The sequence below is a fragment of the Haemaphysalis longicornis genome, unplaced genomic scaffold (genome assembly GCF_048455015.1).
Source record: "Haemaphysalis longicornis isolate Haplotype H1 unplaced genomic scaffold, Haemaphysalis longicornis Haplotype H1 scaffold_8, whole genome shotgun sequence".
Taxonomy (NCBI): domain Eukaryota; kingdom Metazoa; phylum Arthropoda; class Arachnida; order Ixodida; family Ixodidae; genus Haemaphysalis; species Haemaphysalis longicornis.
The window spans coordinates 16,736,979-16,757,964 of NW_027526445.1; positions in this window are offsets into that span (position 1 = coordinate 16,736,979).

The window sequence follows — 20,986 nt, forward strand, 5'->3', positions numbered from 1 at the left end:
TGATAGTGGTAATACATTCTTCTGTAGATCGGCATCGACACGTTTATCAAAAGAACTGTCAGATAATTGTTTCAGGCCTTCGTCAATATAGTCAGTTTTATTCATGACAACTATTGCCACTCTTTTATCTGCTGCCCTATGATGACTTCAGGATGTGTCGCTAACAACTGGAGCACGCTGCTTTCATCCGCGGAAAGAATCTTACGATATAAGGCCTGCTTTTTGTAGGCGTGAAGTATGTTCGCGCGAGATGTATACATGTCTAGATACTGGTATCGCTGTGTCAAGAGAGTCCAGTGCTTATGAGAGAGTAAACAGTCATGCATCTCATTAGGGCTGGGCCGATCATGGAAATACTCTGGAAGTGGTTAATTGCGGCAAACGTTATCCATGGCTTTAAAGAAGAAAAATTTGTTAAAACCACCGGTTGCCGTGCAAAAACATAGGCCACAAGATACCAGACTCAATTCAGCAGGAGAGAAGGTAGCGCAAGACAAATTTACAGCGCAGGAATCCTCAGGAGTAGCGGACTGCGGTATTGGCTCGCATTCTTTGCTGACTCCAACATTACACCCCTGTTGAACCGTAGCGGGCAGTACAATTCCATCCCAGTGAATGTTCTTAGAATTTACTAAATCGACTTCATTACTCTTTTATGCTCGTATTACCGTAATAACCTATTTCGCGTGATGTTAGTTCGGATGACATCCTTGTCTGTTTTTTTGTGTTGCTGGACAATTTTTTGTAAGACTCATAGTGATCAATAGGAATTCGTGCAAGTTCAAGTGAAGCATGTTTTGAAACAATATTCCACCTGCGATGTGATGGGCGGAAATTTTCGACGTAGCTAGTTTGAATATTATTTGTAGGCCTTTAGGAGCTTCTGATGCATTGACGTAACTTTTATGTAGGAGGAATGCATCTGGGAACGAATGCGTTTGTCGGAAACATTTCTTAATTTGAGAAATGTTTTACAACTTGCCGAGAAACAGTACCGTTTGATGCTGGCCTTTGTAGCCAGTTTTGCAACGAAGATTAGGCGACGTCGGCGTACTTTGGAGTTGGTATCACTGGGCCTCAGTGGCGCTGGAAGTGGCGGAGGGAGCGCTGAAAGCGGATAGACCAGGTTGATTCAAACGTCTGTGAAGGCTCGGACAATGGCCACACGATTGGTCTACCAGGATGCCAGTCGGATGCATCGGTGAAGCCCGGGTGGCCGAATTTGAGTCCGAGTGGCTGGCACGTGTCGGGTAATGGTGTCCTGGGCAGCCTGGTAGAGATTGGGGGCTAGAACGCAGGTGTTTCTGTGGGCGGACCATCGTTCCATTAGGGCATGATTCGGTGGCTGACACCCGTACTCAAGCGTGACCAGGTGGTGGGGGAGGTGATGCGTGGGCAACCTTGGAGGCATTACAAGGGATGGGGCGTTTCACCGGCTGGGTTTCGAGGACACGTGACAGAGGGCTTGAAAGCACGCCATAGTGGGACTGCCAAATCTGTGCTGAAGTTGTGGCTGGCGGCTCAGCTTAAGGTGACGAGTCTTGTCTGCTGGTAGGTGTTGAGTTAGGGTGTTCGGGTCGCGCTTTTAGTGGTTTTGAACCTACAGGCAAACTGTCGCTTCGACGGCTAGCTGAGGGATCTGGTTTTGGATCAGGGATGCTTGCACTGTCCGCCCAGTGTGGTGAAGATGAATTGAAGCACAGCTGTCTGATGCGACTGACCATAATTGCGACACCTTTGTAGCTGGGGTGCATTCCATCGGCCGCAAGAACCCGGGGTGCAGGCATCCATTCTAGTTCATGGTTCAGAGTATGCAGAAGTTTTGACTTTCGGCAAAAGGGATGAAGAAGGTGGTTGAAGTAACACGCTTCTCTGTTGAATTTTAGAATGAAGGGTAGGTTGGGGTGGCCTTTACGGCGGTTGCTGTTTCGAATGCAAGATAAAGGAGGCATAGATGCGTCGGATCTTGGAAAGCTCTTTCATGATGTACTCGCATAAGGCTTGGTACTTGTCAAAGGACGAGTGTCCTGTTCCCGAGGTGAGGTCATTGGCGCCTACGTGCAGGATTAGGGTTGTAGCGGTGCAAGAGACGCAGTCCAGCAAGGAGCGAACTCCTTCGATGATGGCACCAGACTGTGACACAAAGGCAGTGGTGCCATTTTGTTGCAGCTGAAAGTACTGATAACGCTACTCCACTTGTGAGTCACCTAACACGACAGTGCTGGTGGTTGTCTAAGGGAACTTTATGGAGGCTATCGTAGCGGTAGTCTTTCCAAAACCCATAGTGAAATAATGCGTAAGAATAAGGTACGATGGGGCCGGTAAAAATGTACGGTAAAAGGGAAGACTATAAGTTATAGAAGGAAAGTGTATTAAGGTTTCGGCTTGCAGTAAGCCTTCGTAAGAATAAATCCAAATGGCAAATAAACTGGCCTATAAACCATCAGGAGCCAATGCCGGTAAACATGGTGACACGTGTTGTGTTTTTAGCAGGGAGACAAATGTTGGTGAACATTTCATTCCATATCAAGCCTAACTGGATTTTCAAGTTCCAGGTAACGTACACTGGCAGAAACAGTTGCAGATGTACAAAAAACGTAGATAGAGTAATGGGAAATGGGTATGGCAAAAGACGAGTGAATGAAAAACAAACGTTCCACTGAACAGCGGAGTCATCATAAAATATCCACCGCAGAGCAGAAAAAAAAGATAAAAACAGTAATATCTGAACAGTCAGCCGGTCATAACAAATGCGGTATCGATAGCATCACTTGTCAGACTAATGCCGATGCTTAGATGGGAGCAAAATGCTAAAAAACGCTCATTTGGGTCACGAGCGTAACCACATACACGCGGGCCAAAGAAAACACAAATATATCTACATAAACAGGAGAAACAAGGCTACACAGAGGCGATCAGTGCGACAAAAAAGCCAGTGTGCCAATGCTTTCATTTACCACGATTTCATAGATTTGAATTTGTGAATGGGATATGATTCGCAGACTTGCCTATCGTGATGTGAGCGGAAAACGGATTCAAGGATTGTTGCTTTTATTTTGTTAATTGAATGACCAACTACGTGGATATGTGGGTACAACGGCTGGTTACAGAGGCTCCTAATATGCGACTTCATATTATTGAAACGATGTCCTAAAGAATCGCGGGTCTGGCCAATTACTGAATCCGGCATTCGGTACACTCGAGCAGGTGAATCACGTTTTCGGTGTCGCAAGTAAGCTTACCTTTTATGTTTAGTGTGAAACTTGGAAGCAGTACTGCTAGAGCTTTGGCAGTTTTTATCACTTGGGGTCAAATTTGACTTCGCGGTTTTTGGCAGGGTTTGCAGCCAATACAACATGGGCGAAAGGTCTTAGACGAAGTGAGTGAATCAAGTAGGTGTGCTTATAGTCGATAGACTGCGCGAGGCGGATCGTTAAAATGCGTTTCAGGCTCTGGATTTGCATAAATATGTTATGATGCTTCTTATGAATTGATGTTAATTTTAGGGCTGACGATGAAGATGTGAGTACCGTATTAGTGGTTTGCTGAGTGCGAGGCTGTGTCGTCGGGAGTAAAAGTGCGTTGCTATCAGCATGCTTGCGCATCTCATTGCATCGTTAATATACTGCATGGGGTATTTTTGTCTATTTAGGGCGGCAAGGAGTACCGCGCAGTTTTGATTTAAGGCTGATTCCTGCGAGCACATCCTATCAAAACGAACGGCTATGTGTGAGATAAACTAGTTTTATTATGTTTTACATAACTCCTTCTGAAGTCGATGTACTGATGGTGGTCTGTGGGCTTTCTATAAAGAGTTGTAGTTAGTTTTGTATCATTCACTGACACGGTGACGTCAAGAAAGTTTATTGCTTCAGCAGAGTACTGGTCTGAAAAGAAGTTACGGGGGTGGCTGTTGTTAAAACCAGAGATGAAGGAGAGAAGTTCATGTTCGCCATGTTGCTAAATTAGAAAAATGTCGTCTATAAAGCGTTTGTAATAAAAGGGCTTACAATCGGATTTATCATGTTGCGCTGTTTCGAGAGAACACAAAAAATATATTAGCATAGCTTGATCCCACCCTCGTTTCTATTCAAGTAATGTTTAACTCATATAGTGCGACGTTCTCAAGTTGTAATGACACATCATTAAGCCAGAAGATAAAAGAGGCGCAATATATGTCATGAAAAAACTGGCTATAGTAAAGAAGCAGTGACGCAATTTTATCAGTTCATTTTATAAACGTGTCGATGCCAATCCCACAGAAGAATTTGATGCCACAATCAAGAAAACCCTCCAAACTTTGGCATAGTGTTATAAGGTAGAACCAGACGCAATAAAATCCCGTCTTCTACTCAGTCCGGTAGATGGCAGATCCTATCTACAGCCAAAAATACACAGAAAAGATAATAAGGTGGTCCCATCATATCCGGAAATGGCACAGTGACAGAAAAACTACCCCTTTATGTAGACTCGCTCATAAACACTATATCACCTAAGTTTCCTTCATTTGTAAAAGACACAAACCATTTTAAACGATATCATGAAACTTTACATTCCGCCCGGTTCACTGCTGATGACTTTAGACGTAGCGTCATTGTACACTAATATACGCCACAACGGCGAAGGCCTACGAGCTGTCGTTGAATATTTTGAAGCCTTCTGCGAATGAAACCCGGTTAATGATAACACACTGGCAACGTTGTAAAACTGAATCTCGAGCTAAATAACTGAATTCAAAAGCACACTATTTTCAGATAAACGGTACATAAATCTCCATGAGAGTGCGACCAAGCTATGCTAAAATTTTTATGTGTTCTCTCAAAACAGCTTCATTAGATAAATGTGCTCTTAAGCCCTTCGACTACAAACGCTTAATAGACGAAGTTTTTCTAACTTGGCAACAAAGCGAACATGAACTTTTCTCTTTCATTTCTGGTTTTAACAACTGCAACATTCGTATCTCCTTTTTTGAAGCAATCAACTTTCTTGAAGTAACAGTTGCAGTGAAAGAGGCAAAACAAACTACAAATATTTAAGAAAAGTCCACAGGCCCCCATGAGTATGTCCACTTCTAAGGCAATCTAGTAAAACAAAATAAAACTAGTATACCTCGCAGCCAAGCGGTTCGTTTTAAAGGGTTATACGCGCAGGTACCTTAGCGACTACTGCGGAAAGACTGAAGGTCAAGCCCGCTGTCCCGATTTTATATATTTTCCCGGAAACAGCATTGCCACAGGCATGTTCGGTTCGCAGCACTTGGTGCGCAGGTTGCGCAGGTGCTGCAGCAGGCACACGCAGGTATGTCGATCTTCAAGTCAGCCACGAACGTCCACGGATCAAATTAAACGAGGCTTTCTTTGATGTATTTACCTTAGCGACCGCTGTGGAAAGAGTGAAGATCCGGCCCGCTCTCCCGCTTTTATAGTTTTCACGGGAAACAGCATCGCCACGGGCATACGCGGTTCGCAGCACTTGGAGCGCAGGTTGCGCCGGTGCTGCAGCAGGCCTGTGCAAGTATGTCGATCCTCAAGTCAGACAAACGTCCACGGATCAAATTAAACGAGGATTTTGTTGATGTATTTACCTTAGTGACCGCTGTGGAAAGAGTGAAGATCCAGCCCGCTCTCCCGCTTTTATAGTTTTCCCGGGAAACAGCATAGCCCCGGACATGCGCGGTTCAATTCAATTCAATTCATCTTTTATTTTCCAGAAAATATTGTCTGGATGGTCGCCAGGTCTATAAGCTGAAAACGAACAGCTTGACTGGGCCCTGGAAACCGTTTCGAGGCCGCGGCACAACAAAAACAAAACATGAAAACACACACAGCGAGTGCTGCATCAAAGTACCAAATTACAAAAATTATATGTACAACTCCATTATACAGTAATACAGAAAGCTACTTACGCACTCCTTACAATACAACTTAAAACAATTGCAGGGATCAAAACAACGGATACAACAACAGATTACCCTACAACAACTTACAACAGATCCAGAGAATTTCGTTTTTAGATTTTAACAGAGATGGCTGCGTAGCAAAAGGAAAACAAATACAATTGACAATATGTATTAACACCAGCCTCCGTCATACACACCTAAAAAGGCAAATCAACACAAATGCTAGTATAACGAAATACCAGGTAACCGCACAATCAGATTCCATATACAGCGTGCACAAAAGAACAGTGAGCATATCATAAAATACGTTGGAGTCTAGAGGATGCGCTTATTTATTCAAAAACACAACAACAAAGAAACAACCCATTAATAAGAGAATCTCAAAGCGAACGAGTCAACAGCCCAATTTTACCTTTCATTTACACAGAACTACTCGTCGCCCAAGTCGCCTGTTTCATTTATCGCGTGGCGATATTGGCAGAAACAAGACATACAAACAGAGGTTGTCTAATTCTAAAGCTGTATGAAATACGACTCCAATTCCTTGCGGGTTAGGCCTAAAAGCTCACGGATTTTGTTAATATAGTAGGAAATGTTATACGCTAGCGCTTGATATTTGTAAAACGTGGGAAACTTCGGGATGGCCAAGTGTTATTACTTCTGGTATTGAAAGAAAAATTTCTATGTTGTAATGAGGCCGGTTGACCACCAAATTAGAGGAAAAAAATAGCAGCTTCAATAGGCGATATTGATACATATTTTTAACAATTTTAATGCAATATAATTGAAAAAAAAACCGTAAACACTGGCCTGAGGTTCCATTTTTCAATATGTCGAATAATCCTTTTTTGCAAAACTAAAAGCTTTTTGAGGTTTGTATGTGTAGTTGTCGACCAGACCAATGAACAGTACTTTAAATGTGAGCTAAATAGTGCCTTATATATGTTAATTTTAATTTCTGCGAAAAACAGGAACGACAGCGGGATAAAACACACGTAATTGAGGATAGTTTCTTAGACAGGTTTTTTTATAAGCGCCCGAACCTAAGTGTCAGGAAAAATATACAAGAATTTTAAATTCGGAAACAACCTCAACTTCATTGGAATCTAGGCGGAGGGTTCTAGTTAACATGATATTTTTATTTCTAGCTGTAAAGATAACCGCTTTTGTTTTTGAAGGATTAATTTTAAGCCTATTCATTTTGGCCCACGTGGATAGCTTTGATAAAACGTCATTACATCTCTTTATTGTATCACTAATGTCATGGCCGGAAATAAGCAGCGTGCTATCGTCAGCATAGGTAATATATTTAAAATTTGAATTGATATCAACAATATCAATAATGTATGAGGTAAATAAAAGAGGCCCCAATATATTCCCTCGTGGTCCACCATGTCTAATAGGCAGAAAGGCAGATTTAAAGCTATGGATGTGAAAATATTGGTCCTGTCTTTTAAATACGACCTAATTAGGTCTAAACCTTTTCCGCGAATCCCGTAGCAGTGTAGCTTATCAAATAAAACACTGTGATTAATGGAGTCGAAAGCTTTGCTAAGATCGGCAAAACTCGCAACCGAGAAAAGATTTTTTTCAAAGTTTTGTAATAGATATTCTTTTAAGGTTAGCAGAGCAGTTTCAGTTGATCTACCTTTCCTAAATCCAAATTGAGAGTCAGTTATGATTTCGTGTTTGTCAAAGAATTTAGTAACACGAGTGTAAATTACTTTTTCGAGTCCTTTCGAGAAGACTGGCAGAATCGATATTGGGCAGTAGTATGTAGGCAGATTTCGGTTTCCCCCTTTGTAAATCACGGACACCCTGGACTGTTTCATTGCACTAGGGAAAGTAGCAGATTCCAGAGCCAAGTTAAATATATGTGTTAGTACAGGTACAGTTGATGGCAGTACATACCTAATTGGTAGTATCTGCAAATTGTCTACATCTAAACCTCTTGAGTTTCGCAGTCCCGTGAAGACAGAAAAAACTTCGCATTCATCAGTCGGTTCGAAAAATATACTGTTAGGGCCACAACTAATTCTTTGGTCGGTCAGCTGAAGAGCATCATGAGGAGAAGCGGCAACATTTACAAAATAAGAGTTCATATATTCGGGAAGGGCTGTGCAACTCAGTTCCTGACCATTAAATACCATCGCATTCGGCAGGATATTGTTCTTTTCACGTCCCGAAACGTTGTTCATTACTTTCCTTGCTTCTTCTGGGCGTTATTTGTTTATGTTCTCAAAAATTTGTTCATAATATTCAAAGTTTGCTTGTAGAAGTTCGTTGTTTAATTGGTTTCAAAACTTTTTTTAAATTCAAAGAGCTTGTCTTTCGAGCGTGTGCGCAAAAAAACTCTGATAAATACGATTTTTATCTTTTATCTTTTTAAATGTTCTCGAGTTAGTCAAGGCTTTCATGCCTTTTTTGACGATCTATATACTCTAAACGAGAAGTGCTTAGAATAGATGTTGATGAATATCTTGATGAATTCATTAGAGGCGTCGTCTGCAGTTTGTTTATCTTTAACAGAAATCTACTGTTGCAAAGCTATTTCACGCCTAAAAGACTCAAGACAACCCTCGGTGATACATTGCACTGTGACTGCTGGATCTTTTTCTTTTTTGTTTGCGTGCTCACTCCGGTATGTTAAATTATGGGGCAATGGTCAATAATATCACATGTAATAGTACCAGCACTAATGATCACTGTACTAATGTTTTTTTTATTAATAAATATAACGCTGTTGATGAAGAGCTTGTAATACGGGTTGCAGTGGATATTACATTTGTTAAAGCGGATGACAGCAACAGTGCATTGAAATCACGTGTATCGGCATTTTGTTTTAATACAATCAGGTTGAAGTCACCGCCACTAATAAGACGAAAATTGTGTTTGCCAACATAATCAAGGAAATTTTCACAGTTTATGAAAGATGAGAAGTTCCCATTGGGAGGCCGGTAAAGAACTGAAATTATGCCTTTTTTACTCTTAACTGTTAACATTTCATAGTCACCAGTGACAGTGCTGAATTCTGAGACAATGGTACAGTTTTTCCTTTTCAAAGTAAGGAGAGCGACACTGCAACCTCGGCGATTTGAAAGATTTAGGTAAAACTGATCGTATCCATCTACTTGTATCATGTTGAACCCTTCTGAATACCACGTCTCAAATAACATTTTTATGTTAAATTTAAAACGAAATTCATTTACGAAATATTGATCTCGTCCTCTTTTTTTACATGCGGAACGGGTATTTATATGTAGAATGGTATCAGACAATTTATTTTCTAGTTTTATTTGAGAGGGTGGAATGAGCTCCGAGTAATTGATAAAGACTTTATTAATTACGCTTTGTCAATTCGACGTCCTGACACTAGTGCTCAAGCCATATCGTCTGCAATGCCGGTCCCGCTGCTCGCGACAGCAGGTTTTGAGATTGCTGGAAGCGAGAAGATCTTATCTATGTCGTCTTCACAAGGTATGCTAACCATGGGAGAGTTATCAGTGCGCTTAACGAAAATCTGTCCGTTGTTTGTCAACACAGAATTCCATTTATGTTCATGCTTCTTTTTGATTGATAGCGCAAGCACACGCTTTAGCGCCGGACAAACGTGCTCATTGACATAAATGGGCGTTGCCTCACTCATGCCGATGGCCTTGTTCGTGGGACGCACTTTCCTAGCCTTTTTTTAAAACAGCGTCTCGTTTTGCCTGTGACCGAAACTGGACGACGATATTGATCTTATCTGCATCCTGTGTAGGCACTCTGTGACAGACTTCAACGTAGGCGCCCGTAATCGGCTCCTTTATGGCATCGCCAATCTTAGCCAGGACGTCAGAAACCGTTTGGTTTTCAGTCTGAATCACCCCTTGTATCTCGAGGTTGTTTTTCTTCGAGTACGGTTCCATGCTCGTAAGCCACTTTTCTTGTTCCTTCATCTCGTTTTCAACGCCCATACATCTAGAAAGAAGCGCTTCTTTTTCTTTCGTCAATTGCTTGTTTTTTGCAACCTCGTCGTCCAGTTTTTTCTTCAGGTCCTTCACTTCCGCATTTGCAAACTCTATGCTCTTTGCTAGGTTAGTTTGGGTGACTTTTAATTCGCGAATTTCCTTTCGAAGCTCCCTTTCCATCGATTCGCGAAACAGTTTGCCTTCCTATTGCATTTCCTGTTTCCACTTAGCCAGTTCACATTTCACATCATCCTTCAGTTTAGAGAATTCCTTAGACATTTTGACAGGGATGCAAGCAACAATGAAATGTTCGACAATGTACACTTTGGCAGTGAGGACTGAGCCTAAAACAACAGTACTTCTACTGAAACGTGAAACAACCCAGGGTAACAGTAACTTGTGACGAGAAATGATGCAGAACTTGTTCGGTTGCACGCGTGGCCCATCGCTGCTGCCAAGTGACACCGAAGGCCGGGAAGGTGCTTCTTTGGTAGTGGTTGGGCAGTGACGTCATCCCAGAGAATCCGCAGACACAGCTGATATTACCGCCTTCTTTGCAGAATTGTTGCCAAGCTTCTCAAGCCGAAACACGGAATGGCGTCCGCATTGGGCTGGACAGCTCCCGGTGTTCCCTGCAGCTGCGCGGCCGCCTCCTGTGACGAAAAATGATGCAGAACATATTCGGTTGCACGCGGGGCCCGTCGTCATTGCCAAGTGACCAGCACCACTTGGCAGCACTTGGCAGTGCTGCGCGGCGCAAAACTTGGAGCGCAGGTTGGGCACATGCTGCAGCAGGCATGCGCAGGTATGTCAATCTGTAGGTCAGCAACGAACGTCCACAGATCTAATTAAACGAGGCTTGCTTTGGTGTGTCTGCCTGAGCGACCGCTGCGGAAAGAGTGAAGGTCCGGCCAGGGGAGTGAAACTTCCTATACCTTGCATGGGACGCGAAATTCGCTCGCAGCGCCAGACGAACCCCTGGTGTTTGGGGGTGGTACTAAAAAGCGTTGCAGACATGCACTGGGAGACGACATCTTAATGAGGACTGAAAAGCAGAGCGGGAGGGGGGTAATTTAGCACCAAATTCAATTGGGACGCACATGCAAGGTAAATTGAGCAAGTGGAAGATATTCAGATGGCCAGCGCACGACCTTGTTCCTGTTGCGCTACCCACCACATTATCAAAACGGCAATTGTTTTGCTCTGATTGATGAAGTTTTGCGCGTCCACTTCTTTTTGCACCCCTTTTTTTAAGTACGAAGTTGTTTTGGTTTATTGGTACACACAATCTAGATAAGAATAAAGAGTAGAGTTATCTTAATTTTTATTGCCTAAATTTACCATTCATACAGTAAAACACAACTTGGTTATTTTGCGCTTTTAGTGGCAAACAAAAGTGTATGACACATGGCCGCATGCGAATAACTAGGTATCCAGCCAGTGCATATGTGTCCAGTGCCTTGTCTGTCCAAGGTCCGCGTAGTCTTTGCTGGTGAAATGGGCAGGACACAGCCGGTAGCTGCTGTAGGTCTGACGAGGTGGTAAATGAGCCAGGTCCTGCCTTATCGCACACTGGAACTAAACGCGAGATCTGGAACATCAACAAGCACATTTGTATATTTGGGTTAGAATGAATACTAGCTTTAATAGCTTTAAATGAATACTGGCTTTAAGATGATGATGAATACTAACTTTAATGCTGCTTTCAGGCGCACATAGTTTTGAGTGAAATCTGGCATCTGTATCCGAAATAAGCGTTATCTGATATATTGGGAATCTTTCTTTTTTAAATTGATTTTGGCTACAAAGACGACTTTTGACAACACCAATCGTAAAGGCAAATTTTAAAGTAAAATCACTATTATTAAGATACGCGTATACGTTTTTCTATTTGTGCGATCATATTGTTCGGTGGCAACGACCCACCTTTCCTCCTAATCCAAAACACATTTCTGCAGACAAAAGCAGCCATCCCACACCAGAATCGCTGAGCAATTATTCATGCCTATATATTTTCGCCCACTATGTATTCCTCAGGTATTTCTCGGGCCCTGTAGTAAATTGCCTATAAAAACCATATTAAAAACATCTAATCAATTACTATAGCAAAGGTTAAGCCTACATTGTCTAAGAAATTATCGGCTTATAGCTGTAACTGCGTTTTTTAATATATCGTTCTTGTACTTAAAGCTGAAACTCGAAGCACGGAACTGAAGCGTAAATTATAAATTATAAGTGGCGGAATTATAGTTATGATTGTATTATAAACATATACAGTAATTGCTTATTTTGTATATTTATTGCTACAAATTCATTCATCTATGTTCCGTTGATTCACGTGAAGAGAAAATGCAGAGCACACAATTCAAACGCAATAAAATAAATTATGTAGTCACTACTTTGCTAACATAGAGCTAACAAAATGATATGAACCTACGGACCCACCCTTTGAGTCAAAAGTGTATGGGAGATGCCTTCCGCCAGCTGTAGACCCAAATAGGCTGATAATAAAAACGATAACAATAATACTGATAATTATAATATTCACAATAATAATAATATGAAAACAACAACAATCCATGCAACGAAAACAAACTAAACGCAGGCAATAAAAAGCTAATAAAAAGAGTGCAGATACGCTCACACTGTTCCATTAGTTATTGTATATGTTGCCGCACATACATTTTGCTGCATCCGTGCATTCACTTGCGCTAAAACGCAAAACACACAATCGAAACGCATTTAATAATTAACCACGTATAAACAAACGTGTGTAGCTAATGTAGACATTGGATTAATTACCAGATGCGCTGCCGCGCATTTCATGTGCAATTCAAGAGTCAAAGAAGACAATCAGAATGCAATAAATAAATAGTGCACGCGTATGCTCACGTAAATTATAAAGCTACTGCTGCAACCGCATCCTGCTATCTCGTGCAAGCGTAGAAAAGCAAAACTAGCAGCATGCAGATCGTACCTTTCGTCCGCCGGGATCGAACAAAAGAATTTTATGCGGCCTGGCGTGAAGAATTTTGACACCACTCAGCACAGCACGATCTGTGATGACGGCGCGAATTCATTGATGCGTCTGTTTTGGTGGAACGAACTTTACGGTGGTAAAAACGGCCCTCGGAACACCGTGGATCGCAGCATATCTGTGGGCGCGACAAGAAACGCCCCTTTTCAGCGGTGCGAAGCAGAAAGGGGCGGTTCCGGTTTTCCACTCCGGGTGGCGCTCGTATTTTTGCAGTATCAAACTTCAACTTTTCAGTTCACTTGCATATTAAAAGCTCCGTAATTAATAAGTAACCTGGTAATAAATATAAAATGCAACAACAACGTTCATTTATGCTCGTATGTAGTACAGCCCCCAAACGTTAGGATCGCTGCAGTCACGGGACAGAAAAACGGCGGAGTTTCATCCCCCTGGTCCGGCCGGCCCTCTGTCCCGCTTTTACAGTTTTACCGGGTAACAGCATAGCCACGGGCATGCGCGGTTCGCAGCACTTGGAGCGCAAGTTGGGCACATGCAGCAGCAGGCAGGCGTAGGTATGTCAATCTTGAAGTCGGCAACGAACGTCCACAGATTTAATTAAACGAGGCTTACTTTGGTGTGTCTGCCTGAGCGACCGCTGCGGAGAGAGTGAAGATCGGGCCCGCTGTCCCGCTTTTACAGTTTTCCCGGGAAACATCACCGCCATGGGCATGCGCGGTTCGCAGCATTTGCTGCGCAGGTTGCGCAGGTGCTGCAGCAGGCATGCACAGGTATGTCGATCTTCAAGTCGGCCATGAACGTCCACAAATTTAATTAAACGAGGCTTACTTTGGTGTGTTTACCAGAGTGACCGCTGCGAAAAGAGAGAATATCCAGCCCGCTGTCCCGCATTTAGAGTTTTCCTGCAAAACAGCTTCGCCACGGACATGCGCGGTTCGCAGCACTTGGAGCGCAAGTTCCGCAGGTGCTGCCGCACACACGCGCCGGTATGTCGATCTTCAAGTCAGCAACGAACACACTACCACAATTTCTCGTTTCTTAAACAGAAAGTTTGACAAATGCCTCTGATGACAAAGGACCCGTTTGGTTTAATTATTGGATCGTAAGAACTTCTCTGATATAGGCTTACGAATATTGTAATCATTTTCTGAACTATTTACCTCAAAACACAGGCGACGCCTAGAAATGTATAGGCCAGCCCACTTTGTTATTTCTTATAACTGAGAAGTTGTGTGTGACGCCCTCAAGTACGCGTACCCACTTTCCACAGTATAAAGACGCTGACGGAGTTGTCCAACGGCTATAAATCAAAAATACTATTCCCCAGCATACAATGTTCGGCTATTTTAAATTGTATATTTCTAGGTACATCGTAGAATATTACATAAGAGAAAGTTGTGGTTCGTATATAATTACGGCAGTGGTCTAAAACTATCACTCCACGCCGAGATAAATATAAAAAGCTTACTCACGATCGATTCATACTGCAAAATATGTCATTCGTGTTCGAACGTATGCACAAAACATTGAACATCCTTATTCGTGTGTTGGGCCAAACACGGCAATATTAGAGGTTTTATTTCTTTTCTGTTGGTATTATGGCTTAGGTTCCATTTTTCGCTGATTATAAACGAATGTGGCAGTTTAAAACATTGGCGCAGACTGCGCTTACCGTGGAAGGCTGAATACAAGGCAGAGTTTGCGGCAACCGCGCTGCGTCTGAGACCCAGCTATTACCCCTTGAATGCATCGTGGTTTCCGCAGGCTTTCACATTTCTACCAAAGTGGGCCACGTAGGCTCGCGCCACAACCTTAAAAAGCGGCTTCGTGAAGCCAGCATCGTTTTTTTTTACTTGAAGCGGACATGAAGTAGAACTGTTGAGAAAAAAGCGCGAGAGATCACTCCACGTTCGCCATTGCTTAGAAGGCAGTTTCGTAAAGCGAGGTGGAAATGTTAGATTCGACCACAGGAAGCAGCAATCTTCGCATTCTTAGTCTTTTTTTGTTCCTTTGAATTGTTTCCGCTTGTGTCCAACTGGGGGGTTAGGTTATCGCTTTGTTCGTTTTTTATTAGTTTTTGTCACTTTCAAAACCTATGTATGAGTTTGCTTTCCCGTGTCGCAATGATTCGGCCTTGAAAGGCGAGGTGAAATTGCGATAAATGCTTTGGGCCGATAATTTTTCCTGCAATACTTGTTAAAATTCCAATCTCGCCTTTTTGCTTTGTCGCTGTTCCGCACTGCGCGTCAAAACAACCGTTTTCCTTGTCTTCTCATCTGGGCCCATGCGCATTCTACACCGCCGCTGCTACTCCGTACTCCTCAGGACTTTCGGTTAATCCGGAAATAGGTCGCCGGTTTTACGGCATCAAGGTTGCGAGTTTTACTCACTGTACCACCGTAACGACATTTTTAGCGCGTACTCTAAACTCCTGCTCGTGGGCTTCTTGCCTCCTCGTCACTTTTTACAGCACCTATTCTACAACATTATTCACCCTCGTAATTTCGACGGTGAATTGTTTTCTTGTAAAACCACATAGCGGAAATAAAAGCTTATACACATCCGCTGTTAAATACTTGCCTATTTTTCTGCACCTCATATTTTGGATTCTCACTAGCTAACAAATTTGCTGGAGTTTATGTTCCTGAGGAGAGAGAATTGAGAGCCATCTGATCCCGTAAATTTGAGCTGCCCTGAATGGCAAAGACGTTCGCGGGTAACCCCAAGAAGCGCCACAGGATAATTGGAAACATAACACTTTCTTACAGCAAAGCTCTACTACTTTCGTCCGGCTGCTTCGGGGTGGATGCGCAACTTCACCTTTTGACCAGAGGCACAACCCCGGTGACAGACTCCTCGAAACTGATCGCGCGATTTGCCGGGCCCACTTTCGGGGCTGAGGCGTCTGTTTCCATTCATCATCGTAAGCATCGTACGGTTTCCGTAACACGCCAGCCCTACCCACATTACCAGTGAGGATGCCTGACCTATCGCATTGGGCTGCTTGACAGCAACGTTTAAACCACACGACAACGCAACGGGCATGTCATCAGGAACGACATGGAAAGTTAAGCTTCGCCTGCCCACGGCCCCTACTCCACCCTTCCCACCCGCGCAAGCATAAACTGGCAACCAGTCATGAGGAAGTGGTTAGAAGTGAAAGACACTCTCGAACATGTTGCTTTGAATGCCCTTGAAGGTGAACAAGTGTTATTGGGCTACGTCAGCGTTTCGATCGAATCAGTTGCTATACATTCGTGACGCATTCGGAGTTACTGGACCAGATGGCACTTTGGCACCAATGGCGGCGGCAGTGGCTTTTCGTTGTTTTCGTGCCCCTCCCCGCTTTTGTTCGGTCTGACACTTCTTTAGTTTACGGTGTTCGTCCTCCAAGGAAAGGACATGCGTCCGTGGCATAGCGAGTTATCACTTCTATGGTGTCGACTTAACTGCTACCAGACACACATGTGGTCGTCCCTTTCGCTGCCCAGAAAAAGCAATCTTATAGCGTGTGCTACACACAAAACCAGACTGAAGCCGCTCAGCTGCAGATGAGAGCTGACAGGGCACAGTGAGCCAGGTGACAGCCATATTTATATATCCCACCACAAAAAAAAAAAAATGTCCCAGGTAGCGGCATTAAGCCCTGCTCAGGGTACGTGCTCCCCACCCCACTACCACCCCCAAACAACGCACGCCAAAACCGGCAAGCGGGGATAGGCTCATAATTATTCGCGAAATAAACCGGCGAAGTGAAAGAGAAGTACCTTTGCGGTGATCAGACTAACTATTATCATTTCGCCTGGAGAACTATGACCAACTGGTCAACGGGGGCCGCCGACTTTACTGATTTGCGGGCAATAGAAGAGCTAAAACACCATTCCCGCATTTCAAAGCCAGCTCGCGAAACCAGCAACTGCAAGAAAATATATTTTGTTATATCCGAGTCCTCGTTTCCGACAACCGATGGCACTTTAAAAAAAAATACAGGAATGTTAATTGCAACATGCTCCCGTACGGTCAATCCTTTTAGTAATAAATGACAGCATAAGCCAGATACCACGTTGAGTACTACTGAAGCCAGACCGGTCAACCAGATGTCCAGGCAGCAGCCTTACTGAACGATCGCCCCACTGGACGTTGGAATAGAAACAGAGCTTTACTAAAGTCACACAAAAGGATAAATAGGTTTTTTACATGAAATCTTGAACGTTTTATTGTGCTCTTGGATGTTGTTCTACTGCTTTTCGTTGAACGGTGTAATATTTGCTGAAAAATAAACAATCACATCCGACATTTATTTCTCTCTTCCCTTTCATTGTTTTTCAGCACGTAGCCCTCGTGTCACAAAGTGGGATCGAGAAAGGCGTGCGGGGTGTGGTGGGCCATGCCGATCCCAACAGCAAAGCAGAACTCATTCACAGGAGACTGGTCATAGTTTGGTTACGACGGAACGAAAGTACTTTAGCATGCCCGAGCGAGCGTTATGGCCAAGTTAGGAAAGCTGTCCCACCTTACGGAGTTCACCTGGAATGAAGCGACAATCGGTGACCCTATTCGCCGTACAAGCCCAAATGAGATAAGGCGTTGAGCCACTGTGTGGATATATATCCTTCCGGTTTTGCTTCTTTTAATAGCATGAGCAATCCTCGTATACTGAAGATGGTCCCCCTGGCGTCATCCCCGTGGCGTCATCAACGGCGGTTCGCAAATTACTACTTGCGTAGTACCGCTGATACCGCTCGTTTCCTAAATCAGGTCGTCTTTCCCTATTGGGGCGGTCCACGACACTGCAGACACTAAGGCAGATAGAAGAGAAAGTAAAACGCCTATTTCAGCGGCTTGTGAAAGCGGCGCCGTACGCATGTAAAGCTCGGATGGTTGCCTACAATCAGAGAACAGTACGATCATAACACGGGGAAAGGTTGCATCAAAGAGAACGCTCGCTGCACGATATTCGGACTATTTATCGAGAGCCGCATCGGCTTCTAGAAAGTCCGGATTGGTGGGATATAGGCTATATAAGCTGCAATATAAGCCGGGATATAGGACCATATCTTTTGCCGTTGATAAAATGCGAGTCCGAAGCAGGCGACCTTTTCTGCCTGTGTATATACTCGGCTCGTGGTGAATGGAGGCTCATACAGTTTTATAACAACCTGATGTACCTGTAGTTTTATACGCAAAGCATCTGTTGCTTGAGGGGATGTCACTTGTCCGTGCCCCGTTCGCAGAGCCTCTGATGATGATTGTGGTAGGATGCTCCTAGGGATTGGCCTATCAAAGAATCCATCACGAGAAAGCTTCGCGTTTAACCACCGTCGTCATCTTCCCGTAGGGGAACCGCTGAAGAAGAAGAAGGAGAAGACAAAGCTGCGAAGAGGAGGGCGTGTACGTTGCGCTCAGCCGTTGGACCAACGTCAAACGCCTTTGCCTCACCAAAGCTGACGAAGACTACCGATTCTACCACAGAGATGACAACGTCAACAAGAACATAATGGACGAGTTTCGGCACCTCCAGAACCACCGCCTACTCACCGTCACACCACACTACTTGCGTGCCTTTGCCACCGGTGTGGACCCGGACGTGGAATTCACTCTGGCGCTATGAAACACCAGATCACTCAACATACCGGCAGCAAAATGGAACTACACAGAACCCCCATGATGCGAAGCAGGGTTCCCAACGGGAATATGGTGTAAGTGTTTTTCCTGGTTTACATACAGTCTTTTGCGTTAACGCCGGCATATTATTGATTTTGCTAATTCGAAATGAACGTGAAGCAGGTTTTTCGAAAAACGAGAATGAAAGCACAGTGTCCGACTCGGTCGCTTGACCTTCAATGTGAATGATGTCGCAATGTATGAAAATTGTAGTATGTGCTTTTTAAACAAGGACTCCTGGAATGTCTTCATTTACATTAATTTCCCTAGCTCATGCATTTGGAAATACTTTGTTTCAGAAAAGATTTCTAGAGCATTTTTCAAGAGTATCGTCATTCACAACTTTCGTGACGTCACAAATCTTGAATGGAATAAAATGCGGAGCGTCGACACCAATGTTCGCATTTAGGAGATGTTCTCTCCTAATTAACAGCTGGTAGTTTTGAGAAGGAGTTATTTAGATTTTTGCCATAGTAATCTGCCAATACTGCCCAACATGCCTCCACAAGTTAATGTCCCTTTTATCTGTGGAGCAGAAAATAAACGGCACAGGATATACATTCGCCGGCCGAAACCAATGTGCAGTGGCTTACGGCTCGACCGAACGATCAGCTTTCCACTTGATCACCGCGTTGTGTGATCCGCAAGCCGGATGTTGGTGACGGTTCTTTTATGGCGGGCGGCGTTCTCAAATGGTGACACCCATGTCCGGCTACATTATCTTGGCTTTTCTCATGTTCATCCTACGTGCAACGGCGCCCATTACCACAGTCGCTCTGGTCTTCATTCATAGATGGGGGAGGGTGAAGCGCTGTTTTTCGTGATAAAATCCTGAACCAGAGTTCTGCTACAACTAAACCCTAAAAACGCCCGCAGCAGTAGTTGCTACTCTTTGTTTTCTGTACGTGGGCTGGAGGACTTTCTACTTGCCAATTCAGGATGCTGCGGCGGCTGGACCTCGATATGTATAGGGCAACGGCGAACGTTTCAATCGCGCTGGCGTCACGTGGTTGTCAATAGGTATTAATGTATTTTATTTGGTCCTGGTCCTGGAATGGGTTGGATGCGTCGATAGGGGAACGTGCAGTGTCAGGATTTTGCATGGGCAGCGAAGGTAGATGTGACCGGCGTTTCCAAAGTGTAGCACAGTAGATGACGACTAGGAGTTGGCCATACGTCTGTCATCTTCGGGCTTGTGTGTCGCAATTTAGGCTATCGGGCAGGCTACAGGGGACTCCGTTACGAACGCGCGTGGTGATAGGATACACGTAAGCGAGTGCGATCTATGCAACTCCGGTATGCAAAATCTTCCAGATTTTGGGGTGCTTCAGTGGTCGGGGAAGGTTTTAGTGCTTCCTCAAACTTCGTTCTTGATGACGTCGGTGTGAGAAGTGACATATCAGCTCCGTCGTAAAACATTTGCGCTGTTCTTTACGTAAGACGGCGTATACTGTTCTACTGATTGAGTCTGTTGTTTCACGCACTACAATGACGCGCTTCGCAGTGAAAATACGAATTGCCAGGTTGTACAATCTGGGCCGAATTCCAAGCGCATCCTCTAATAGGACTACCTCGAACAGGTGTTCGGTCGCCTTCTTACAGTGGTTAGGAATGAGACAAGCAAAGAGTTCGTTTTACCCTCGAATTTCGAAGCGTAGATTGTTCTCCCCCGTAATTTCTGTGGCTGCATGGTGAGATTAGTCCCTCAATTTCCTATAGAAATAAAAGCAGGCTTCAATTTGGATGTCGCATGCCTTTCGGCAGCAACTGTATCGCCCTTGTTTGCGTGCAATGGCCGTGAAATATTCAAAATTGAGCTCCAACATCTACATCGCATGGGTGCATTCGTGGATCTCGAACCACACTCGAGTAGATTCTTCAGAATAAAACCTATGCACCGAAGCATTCGGTCATGATTCCGTTGCGGAAATGACCGGACATGCTCTAGATGTTAAAGCCTCGCCTCAGAATTTTTTTGGAAGGTTCAAAGAAATGATTGCGTTTGGGCTTGCCTCAGAACAACTGTAGTGCGGCACCGTTTGTCATGATGGCTGCGTTATTCATAGGTCACGTCGCGATGTCTCCTCCAGGTCCTTCTGGCGGAGTCCAAACTCGGGTTCCACCTTTTGCTGTCGGCCCGTGCAACGATGTGAGCTCGCTGGGTGAGTAGTATAGGGTTTTAAGAGATGTAGCCGGAACGTCAATTCGCCAAGATGTCATGTATTGTCATGCAAGATGTCATAAAACAAATTTTGGACACCATACGCGGAAAAGGCATTCCAACTCGCCATCCCGGTCTGCCTGAGTACGACACGGGAATGGAAAAGCAGACGTGCGACGTTGTCAAAAAATATTAAAAAAATGATATAATACCCCTTCTAGTTAGGGTCAAACGAAAACAAATCCGAGAAACTACAGAAACGAAGCAGGCGAAAAACGTTTCCCGTGGTCAGAAGCAAATTTTGCTACTCCCGTAAT